Genomic DNA, 11,645 nt, shown 5'->3' with positions numbered 1-11,645 from the left:
AACTCGATCTTCACACCGGCAGAGCTTCGGCGTGGAATACAATGAATCGTTACTAAGGATCGCTTGAGACACACCTATATATAGTGTTTTGGAACCGCTCATGTGGACATGTGACACATGAGCGGTCCAGCATTGACCATAAAAGCGACCCAAGATTGACACAAAAGCGATCCAGGACTCCTATGACCGTATAAGCGATCCTAGCTCCTAAAACCTATACAGACTCCTGTTTTCTCGTATAACGTGCCCTATGCTATACAATACAATGTAAGACTTGATCCTAAACACCTAGACGGAATCAACAGATGTAGTACCCCAACAGACTCCCCCTCAGATGTTGATGGAGTCGCCAACACACCTTGACTTCAAAGTTGTGTCTTCATATCTTTAGTCTAGATCAGTCTCTGGGCTTTCTTTCTTTTTTTTTTTTAATCTTCAGACTCCCCCTCTCGACTTACTGGCATTCATTTGTTCTTCAGTAACATCTTCAGGATCTTTGTCTGATCTTCACAGGCTTTCAGAATCGAATAACCTGGCTCTAAAAACACTCTAATTCTCTTGATCAGATCTCTTGATTCCTTAAGTTCATCAGCATCAACAGTTGACATAATCTTCAGAAACAGAATCTGACTCTACTCATTTTTCAGAATTGATTTATAGGATCGAAACTTGGCTACCTGCACAATCTCAACCCAGAAATAAATTTCTTTCACTCACATTTCAAATCACTAAATACTAACACATAACTCTCCTCAAAACAATTTATGATGAACCACTTGAAGAAGATTAGAATTAATGAAAACAATTAGATTTACACAAACACTCCCCTTCAAATTCTGCTCATCATGTTTAGCCTTTGGAATTTTGAAAATCAGTTTTCCAACGTCAGTTGTCGAAAATCTTTTTGATTTTTTCAAAATTTATGCTAAAACACACACAAAATCTTTTTGGATTTTCTGAGAGATATTACCTGACACTACTTGAAAACAAAATTAAACAGAAATACAATATTTACATACAATATTTTTGTGAGTTTGTGCAAGAGGATCATATCAGTTTATGAGACAAATCACCAACACCGTTAAGCTTGATTTCATTTTAAGCTTTAAACAATTTACCTAGATTGTCAGTATGTTTGTCCTCTTAAATTCTCAACACAAATTTCAATCGATTCGAGATACGATATTAATGTTTTAGAGACTTAAACTTAATTGTGTATCACTCCACTTGAATATACTCCCGTATCCAGATCCCAAATATTCAGTCTTACAGGTGAGTATACCACAGCTGATATCTGTAAAGGGGTTAGATGCGAAACCGTGAGAGCTCAGGTCAGAACTTCCGTTCAGCAGAGAGATGACGGCTCGACTTTTGGTGGGTCCCCTTTAGAGGATCTTTTTGCATTTCAACAGCAGCGACTATCAATTTTATTGTTTCATCAGCATGCTGAGGGCGAAGCTTATGTTTCAAAGCTTTAGCAGAAAGTATTATCCGGGGACTAGGTCAGTACTTCCATACAACAGAAGTCCCGGGATAATACCCTAGATATCACTGAGCATAAAGACCTAGTATCTCAGAATATGGGACCTTTCAAACAAGATTTCGGGGGTTACCCATATATTCAAGAATAGTTACCCACGAATCAAGCAAGTTTGAATTTAGGTTTATATCTCGTTTCAATTTACTAAATGTGCGAAAATCTACTGACACATCCGCAGTAAGATTGTTTAACACTTTTTAGACTTTACATTTCTTTAGCGCGCCGTGATAGTCCACTGATGTACTATCATTTCCTCTTTTTCGCAACAAAACTCATTTTTGAATTTTATCATGTTTTTGGCTTATTCAAATTTTCTAATGTTTTTGGATTTTCTGAAATTTACTACTACCCCTAAAATGCAAACATATTAACGAAAATTTGAAAACTTCTAGACTCTTGACCTACTAGAAATATAAAAACAAACTGTACAGAAACTTGACAACCGACACTGAATCACATCAAATCGCCATTCACTAGACATAAACAATCTGAACTCCCCCTATCACAAATCATTTTCTCATTTAGATTTCAAAACACTTAAGTTTGTTTTAATCAAAATGACTTTTCCGGAAAATGAATTTGTGTTGATAACAACCACTCGTAGGTTTATCAATTTTAAGAACGGGGATGTGGTTCATCATCTTGTCTATCTTTTGCCATGAATAGTAAATCAAGTACAATTTAATGTCCCTGATTTACCATTTTCATTTAAGAACCTTCTGTACCACTCGTAAATGTAATTACTTCAAAGTAACCAAGCATCTCAAAATTTAACCACAAATACCACTTGTGGGATCAAGATTACCACTTGTAGATACCCAAAAACTATCAATTGTAGGAATGTTACGTCTACATCACCATTTTATCAATCAAAATGCCGATTCCTGCTTCGCACTTACCAACCTGGAAGCTCCGGCGTAGTCCTTTCACCTGCAAAACATTCAAACATTAATCACAAACATTTAAACTTCTCAAATACTAGAAAGATGCCGATTCCTGATCCACGATATAAACTTGGGATCTCCGGCATAGTCCTTTGACTATTCTGGAAAACAAACTTCCCTCCAAGTCTTCTCAGACTTGAGGGCTTTCAACTCTTCAGTTGTAGGGTTGTATGTCGCCTTTTTAGTTGCGTAAAAATCTTTTACCCCTTTAGCTCTCCCACTCAACATTTTCCCAAAAATATTTTTAACATTCCCGTTGAATGTTTTCTCGACATCAAATTCTTTTTGATCATCATAAAATTGATTTGAAATTTCAATTTTACCAATTTTCTTTTTAACCTCTTCAAACTTCAGTGATGGAAAAACATCATCATTTACTGAAACTTTCTTCACAACTTGTGGCTCTTCTGGCTTTGTGGAACCAGATTCATCGCCGACTTTTTCTTCTACCTTTTTTGCAACCCACACTTGGTTGTCTTTTCCCTTCTTTGGTAAAAATGTTTCTTTGAACATTCCCCAATCTCATTTTTCGAATTTTCAAAAATTTTAGATTTTTCAACAACTTTTTCTTTCAACTTCTGAGAAACTCCCTGTTTTGCTTTGATATCTTTCGGACAATCCGATGCAATGTGACCAGCTTCATTGCATTTAAAACAGGTTTGAGCATTTCTCGGATGAAATACTCCAGTTCCATTCCTTCTCCTCTCAGCAAGAAACTCTTTGTTAGACTGTCTCCAAAATGGTTTCTGTTGTTCATCTTCCGAGCTTCCACCTGATACAAATTCAGTGTTTGAATTAGAATTTTTCTCATTTTTATGATTTTCTGGTGGAACAAAACCTAAACCTTTCTTTTTGTAGCTACGATTTTGGTTAAGTTTCTTTGAAAAACCGGAACAAGAATTGTAACATTTTTTCTTGTTTAGACGTTGTTGAACTCTAGAAGTATACTTTTTAGGTTTATCACAACTTTTCAAAACTTTTAATTCAGGAATATTAACCTCTATTAGTTTAAAAGTTTTGTTGATTAATTCCGTTTTGATACTCATTATCGGAAACTCTTTGTTGTAATATAATTTGTCAGAACCATTCAAAGTATACACAACTTCGAATGTTTCATCATTCAAATCTGCCTTTGATAACAAAAATTCTTTACTATAAGACTGTTTAACCGACGAAGTTTGACTGTTGACTGATGACTTTGACTTTTCAGACTCAGATTTCGACTCTGTCTCCTCATCAGTATCCAACACCTGATCGACCACCTTTTTGATTAATTCAGACTCATGATCAGTATCGGATGAGGTAAACGTCACATCAATGTTTTCTAGTAAGACGCCAGTTGTGTCGGTATTAAGCTTTACATTGACTGCTTTTGCAAGTTGCTCCTCATTTGGTTTCCTAGGTGAATACCCATCCCAAATTGGAGGTGGACACTTGTTATAGCTAACAGTTGTTTTCTTACCACAGTCTTTCTTTTCTTTCGGCTTCTCGTCTTGAAAAGCTTCCATACCTGCAACAGTCGGGTAAACACGATCAATGAGATAATCAGAGGTAGAATAACTCAACAATAACCTCCTAATTCTCTCATTTTCAATCTTTTCAGTTTCCAACTCTTGCTTCCATTTAGCACTCTCTTCAATATAAAAATTTATAGCTTTTTTGCTTCGACATTAAAGTTGCATTCATCATTGTCAGCGCCTGTTCTCTTTCTGAGTTTGTTGTTTGGAGACCAGTTACTGTTTTGTTCAACACATCGTACGATTCCTTCACATAATTGAGATTGAACAATAATTGCTCTTTCTTTTTCTCGTACTCAGCTATGATATCATCTTTTGCTGCACACTCTTTGCAGGCTTCCAAACACTTTTCACATGGCTTGACGACTTCAACAACTTTTTCAACTTCGACTGTTTTTACAACTTCAATCACTTTCTCTACTTCAATCACCTTTTCTACTTCTTTCTCTACCTTGATAACCTTCTCATCAACACTTTCAACATTCTGAACATCACGTTCAGATTCAGATTGTTGTTCTTTTGCAGCTTGTTTTTCCTTCAGTTTCTTCATTCTTTCTGCAAAATAAAAATGAAAATTTTCAGGAGACAAATGAGATTTTGCAATATTTATGTGTTTCTCTTTCTCATCATCACTGCTGCTGTTATCAGGTGATTTATCAAAGTGTACAGATTTATCAGAATCACCATCTGATATATCAGAATGAGACGGTGTTTTGTCAAAAACAACTTCCTTTTCTGGAATATCTTCATTTTGCTCAAGTTCATCTAAACTCTGTATACTATCATCTGAGCTATCTGAAATATCTCCAGAGTGTTCTGAAAGTTTATCAGTACTGTCTGAACTTTCATCAGATGATACAGACTTTTCATCTTCACTTGATACATTCACACCAATCGATTTCATCCAAGTAGCAAACAAATTTGGTTCTCGGACAATTTTGGCAATAAAGGCTTTGAACTCTCACTTCTTATCCACAAACATATCCCAACTGAAACCTTCAGGTAGTTTCTCATCATCTTGATCGATAATACGTGCTTCTGTGGCTTCAGATGATATGTAATCACTCCAGCTGAAATCTACCAAACATGCTCTCTTAGGATCTTCAATCTTTCTCCCATGAGCAGTCTGAGGTTCTTGGGATTGTCCAACTTGCTGATAGATAGCTTTGCGATAATAATCATCTTTCCCGAATGGATTCTGTGCTCCGCTAGCTTCTCTTCCTTTGCACTCCCGCTTGAAATGGCCTTTTTCCCTGCATCGAAAACAAGTAACTTTAGATTTATCAAAACCTAAAGTTGAAACATGAGCATCTAAAAAGTCATTTCTCCCGGTAATGGTTTTGAATTTCTCAGCCCGACGAAGAACACTTGCAAGACACCATTTGATATCCATAAGTTCCATTTCCTCAGCGTCTATTTGATCGTAATCCTCTTTAGTGAGCATAGGATTTCCGATCCGACCAGCCACAAGACCTTCATAGGATAACAGAACTGAACCCAGAAGTGCCATATGATCTTTAGCAGTGTCTTCGGAGAAGCTTTGACCTTCTGGAAGGTTGAGAGCTATATTGCATTGAATCACATATCCATTTCCAGTTTTTGTACTCTGAGACTGAAAACTAGTGTTAGTCTCTTTTGGATTTACACTCGGAAACGATGAAAACCCACTGCTACTCTTGTTAGAACCTTGATCAGCTTTCTCAGATGAATCACCAGCACTGAAAGCGGTTTGAATTTTCGGACTTCTTTCAGACTCAGTCGCTGGAATACTACCACGATAATACATCTTCACATCCTGTTGACCACTTGGACTATTCATCCTTGCGATCTTTTGCTGTTCAAGATCTTGACTCTCTATTTTCTCAATGAACTGGGAGATCGTCAACCCATCATACACACCCGTATTCTTTAAGATCATCAAATACGTTCCCCACTCTTTCTGAGGTAACGCGTCAGCCAATTTATCCACCCATTCCTCACGACCTTTTTCAACTCCTAACATCGATAACGATCGCACCAGATGACAATATCTTTCAATCAATTTCTTAGTATCCTCTCCTGGCAAACTACTAAACAGATCGAACTCTTTCTTTAATAAAGCTTTCTTGCTTTTGATCATGTTTTCGCTTCCCTCAAACTTGACTTTTAATGCATCCCAAATAGACTTAGCAGTTTTGTCGTGTTGCAACAAAATGAATATATCTTCTTTAATCGCCTGCTGTAACAAACTAATCATCATTTTCTCGGCTCTATACATTGCTCGTTCTTGCTCAGTAAACTCGGATATCTCTTTAATAACTTGCAACTCTGTTCTAGGCAACGTGTACTTCTTCAATATGCACTCCCATGATCTAAGATGGTTTGCTTGAACCCAGTTTTCAAACCGATCTTTCCACCCATAGTACTCTTCAATGCTCATCAATCTAGGGGGCTTTTGAGTCGTTCCCGTCTCATTTTCTAAGTTCATTGCTTGAGCAATTGCAGCTGGAGTAGTCGATGTTGCAAAGGCGTTGTAAAACTCGGAATTCATATTGACTTAGCACGATTTTCAAGACAACTGACAGAAAAGCGATTCACCACTGAACAGATAAGCGAACTAAGGATAATCCAAATAAGCGATTCTGAATGAACATATAAACGATCCAGAAAATGCTTGGAGCGATCCAAAAAATGTTCTAAAAGCGATCCAGAAAGTAACTTTCGAGCGATCCAGAAATAGATTTTGGAGCGGTTCAGAGGTAAAATTAGAACGAACCAATTAAAATTTGTACGTATGAGCGGTTCAGAACATGATCTAAAAGCGATTCACAGTGATGTCACTACGAGCTGTCCACATAACGAACATGATTTGATCTGTTTTAAGGCTGAATTTCGACCTGAAACTTCCAAGGGTTTGTCTAAGTACTATTGCGCATAGTATGTGAGTTTTTGAACGAATTTCAACCGTGAAATCTCTTGGAAATGAGAAAAGAAGGTGTAGAAGTGAGAAGAAACAATGAAATCCGGCTATAATCTGCAGAAAACCTCCTCCCAAGCTCTGATACCACTTGTAGGATCGTTTGCTGACCCGAACGAGTCGTTCAGAGGTTGTCTCTTGCAATTCAGATGCGGAATAATAAGAAAAGCAAGTAGATATAGCTTGTTCTTCCTCCTAACTTCTTGTTTTACTGATTTGAAACGATTTACAACTCGATCTTCACACCGGCAGAGCTTCGGCGTGGAATACAATGAATCGTTACTAAGGATCGCTCGAGACACACCTATATATAGTGTTTTGGAACCGCTCATGTGGACATGTGACACATGAGCGGTCCAGCATTGACCATAAAAGCGACCCAAGATTGACACAAAAGCGATCCAGGACTCCTATGACCGTATAAGCGATCCTAGCTCCTAAAACCTATACAGACTCCTGTTTTCTCGTATAACGTGCCCTATGTTATACAATACAATGTAAGACTTGATCCTAAACACCTAGACGGAATCAACAGATGTAGTGCACCAACAGGAGTGAGTCGTGTAGAGGGGATGGTAATAAATACCATCTTGCAAAGATAAATGGTCATTTAGACTAAACGGGTCAAAAGGTGAAAATATCACCCTTTGAGGATATCGACTAATGACTTTGTCAAGTGTATGATTATAGGAATAAATATCGATTGGATATTTACACCGCTATTACTTAGCGGCTTTTAAGGCAAGGCATCGAAACGGGTCAATATATCGATCCGAGCCAGGTATGTATAATAGGTCAATTCATCATTTAGAACTTGAGGCTCAATGAGAGCTAAACAAGTTAAAAATGGACATTTGGTTATCTTTTAGGTAAACCGAATGATTTAAGTTATAGCTATTGTGTTTTGAAAACAAAATGATTATTTAAACAAGATCTTAGTTTAAAAAGTGGGATTTTGGTCAATTACGGCATTAAAAGTCTTTTGTCGTAAAGAAAGGATTTAATTTGACCAAAATGCCCTCGTAAGCTAAATCGAGCCAACGAACCTTAAGGGCTGTTTGAAAACAAGTTATATGATCCAGCAAATACTTTGAATAAGTATAAAAAGTGAAAGGGGTAAATCTTAGGTCAAATGACTCTATATGAGTTTTTGCCGTAAATTAACAATCCGAGGAGTAAAACTCAGAACAAATAGTTTTCACATTAAAATCCACCACAATTATAGTTGTGGGGGAAGACCATTTGATAAGAAATGTGAAAATATGATGCTTACCATGAACGAGCGTAAATTATGCTTAAAATATGCTTAAATACCCTTAACGGGTCAAAATAAGCATATGAGCGAAATGGGTTTAAGAAAGTATATGAACCTGTGTGATTGGAACCTAATACGATAATCATTATTGAATTTAATAGGTTCATGAGAAATAGGGGTTAAACAAACTTGTTCATTTGATAAATACACGAACGGGTCAAAAAGTTAGTAAATATATTTTAAGCCGAAAGCTTAAAAGTCTCGGATTTTGTTAATCCGGGTGTTGGAATTTAATTTCATGTGATAGAAAATTTAACTACGATCACGTAGGAAGAAACGTGACGTAAATCGGATAAAAAACGAGCAAGTTATGCTCGTTTGTATAAAAGATGGATTTGCTGGAAATGTGCAGGTCTGGGAACAACTGTTCTACCAAAATTAAGGCGTCGCGCCACGCGACGGAAAGCCATGAAGGCTGTCGCGCAACGCGACCTTGCTCGCGGCCTGCGTAAGCCGGGCAAGAATTGTTCGCGCCCCGCGAGGGCCACTTAAGCTGGCAAAAATTATGCTATAGACTGTTTTGACCTGCGATTTCATTTAATCTCGTTTTAAACGTCATATGACTAATGCGTTTCATGTCTTTGTGAAATATATGTATGTTAGATGTACCGGAGGACGATCAAGCTTGACAAAAAATTGAACACAATCAAGATTCAAGCTTGCGCGTTACGTTTTCATCGTCATTTTTACACGGCGAAATTATATATGTTATGTTAACATGTTTTAAAGTTTAAAATGGTGTAATAAACCTTAGAATTTCCGGTGTATATTAACCAATAATACGCTATTATTGTGAAAATATATATGACAATCGTATAAACGGACCAAGGGTCTTACAACCCTTCAAAAAGGCCAACTCCACCCAATTGGAAGAAAGCCAAGCAAGTGGATCTAGGTGAAGCATTAAAACTTAAGAGAATGAGAGTAGAGCTTGTGGCTGCTGATTATGGAGACCTACAAGAAACTGGAAGAGCTTAGAGCCAAAGACCCAAGTGTTCCTCAAAAGCCAGTCTATCCCACAAGCCCTGCCTCAATAGACCCGTACTTCCAAAAAGCTTCTCTCAACATCTGCTTTAACCGTAAATGCCTTAAAACATTTAAAAAGCCAAAATAAGACTGATGAGGAAGATGAGGAGAGGTATGAAGAACACAGAAAAGAGGCATTCAGGTGTCAACTTAGTTTTCACATTGATGATGTTGCTGATTAACTTGTTGCTCAATTGAGAGAAACTATCAAAAAGTTGTCAAGCAGACCTCAATCACCAAACTCATCCCTAATAAGTCTTGTCCCAAGAAAACCATCTGATCCGAAAATACTAAAGTAGAAGTCATCCTCAGACACCTACGTATTGACTTTGCTTAGATCAAATGGTGATGTTGAAAGGATAAAAAGGGAGGATGCATATGGTCTGAATGCATATGACTTCCTCTATCTTTTGAACCTTCAACTTGAAAGGGATGATGAAGAAGACATTGATTCCTTGGACTTTGAATTACAGTTCAAAGGGAAAATCCAGGAATTGTTGATGAGAAATAAAGACCAAGAATAAAGAAGGGTTTTGGCATCATCTATTCTAAGGGGAGATTGTTGGCTCATGTGGATCCCACCTTGAGAACAGATGATAGAAAGCCAAAACAGTTCTTCAATCAACTGATCCAAAATAACAGTGTTTTGGATTCCTTCTCCTCACAATGACAAAGGCATTTAAACAACTGCTGCTTCAAAGGTCTGCTACAAAGCTAAGGTCTGTTGAATCATAAAGTCTGCTGAAGTTAAACCATTGATGAAGACAAAGGTCTGCTGGAAGTTGTTATAGCTGTTAGATGTCATTGTCTAGGTGACGTCAGCAAAGATTCCTCAGTGGTTAGGTTTGTACTATAAATAGAATAGTTCATGTACTATTCTATAAGAATCACTTCACACACTTTCATTTTGTACGAACAAACTGAGTGATCTAAGGCTGAGGGGGAGAATTGTATTCATGCATACGTAAATCAATCATTCAATTGAAAGTGTTCATGATGAAAGCAAATCTCTCATTGTTTGTGTTATAAGGTTTACTTTCATTCCGCTGCAAATTATTTCATCTTTTTATCATCTTCCATTGTTTCATCTTAAACAAACACAAAGAATCCAAACTCAGATCCTAACAAAGGTGACAAAGGGTGTATCGAAATACAGGGGGATATCGAAACAGAATATGAAACGAAATAGGTTAAATATCGAAATACAAAGATATTGAAATATAGGGGTGTGTATCGAAATAGGGTTGGTATCAAAATAGGGTGGGTTTTTCGGAAAAAAGGATAGGTATCGAAACAGGAGAGGGTATCGAAATTGAAGGGTATCAAAATAGGTTTGTGTGTATTGACACAACATATATATCGAAATAGGCTTGGCGTATTGATGAGAAATGTGTTTCGAAATAGGCTTGTATCGAAATACAGAAACTGTTCGAAACAGAAAGACAGAAACTGTGTGTGCAGGAGACAACATGGTACACTTCTGATCCACCAATCTTTTTGTAGGTCACCCAATAACAAACCGTCACCAGAAAGTAATGTTCCGGCAAGAATTCCAGCCAAACTTGTCACCGGCAAATATAGGATTGAAATTTTAAACTCTAAAATTCAGGTTTTTTATAATCTTCAGTGTTTTTTAAAAAGTTTCTAACCAAAACTATCAACAAATAACACCATTTTAGTCAGTTTTAGTCCAAACAATCATCCAAGAAGGTGGGTTTTCAGTTTTTGTCCAAAAACTCTTCAATGAACACTAAAAAACCACTCAAATCTCACCAATATGCTTGATTTTCAACAAGGAATCGAGCCAAAGTTCTGATACCACTTGTAGGTCCCTAATGAGGATCTTAGAGAACCTATTCCTTGTTGTTGAACACACAAACAAGTGCAGAATCCAAGTTTGTTTGCAAATCGAAGCAAGAACACAATCAAATGCAAGAAAGATATCAGACTCAAAGCTCAAGTAACAATACAAAATACAAGTGTTTGCCCTCACTCTCACTGAATTGTGCTCTCTCATTCAAGAAACAGAGACCTCTACTCTATTTATAGTCCATACAGCAGATATATATCGAAATAGACACACGCATATTCTAAATACAATAAAAAAGACATGGGACATCGAAATACATACTTCTACATCGAAATAGAGTATGATATGTATCGAAATAGACTACTTTGAACAAGCCTATTTCGATACCTTATGAATTTCACAATTAAGACCTATTTCGATGTGTATATGTCTATTTCGATGCATTGTGTTTTATCCACTAAACAGATTAACAATATGTGACAGGAGGATGTCCTATATGTCATATATGTTGATCTGGAATCGAACCGAACCGAACCG

This window comes from Helianthus annuus, chromosome 14, assembly GCF_002127325.2.
Source record: "Helianthus annuus cultivar XRQ/B chromosome 14, HanXRQr2.0-SUNRISE, whole genome shotgun sequence".
Taxonomy (NCBI): Eukaryota; Viridiplantae; Streptophyta; class Magnoliopsida; order Asterales; family Asteraceae; genus Helianthus; species Helianthus annuus.
The sequence above is the reverse complement of the archived record's forward strand: the minus strand, read 5'-3'. Positions refer to the sequence as shown.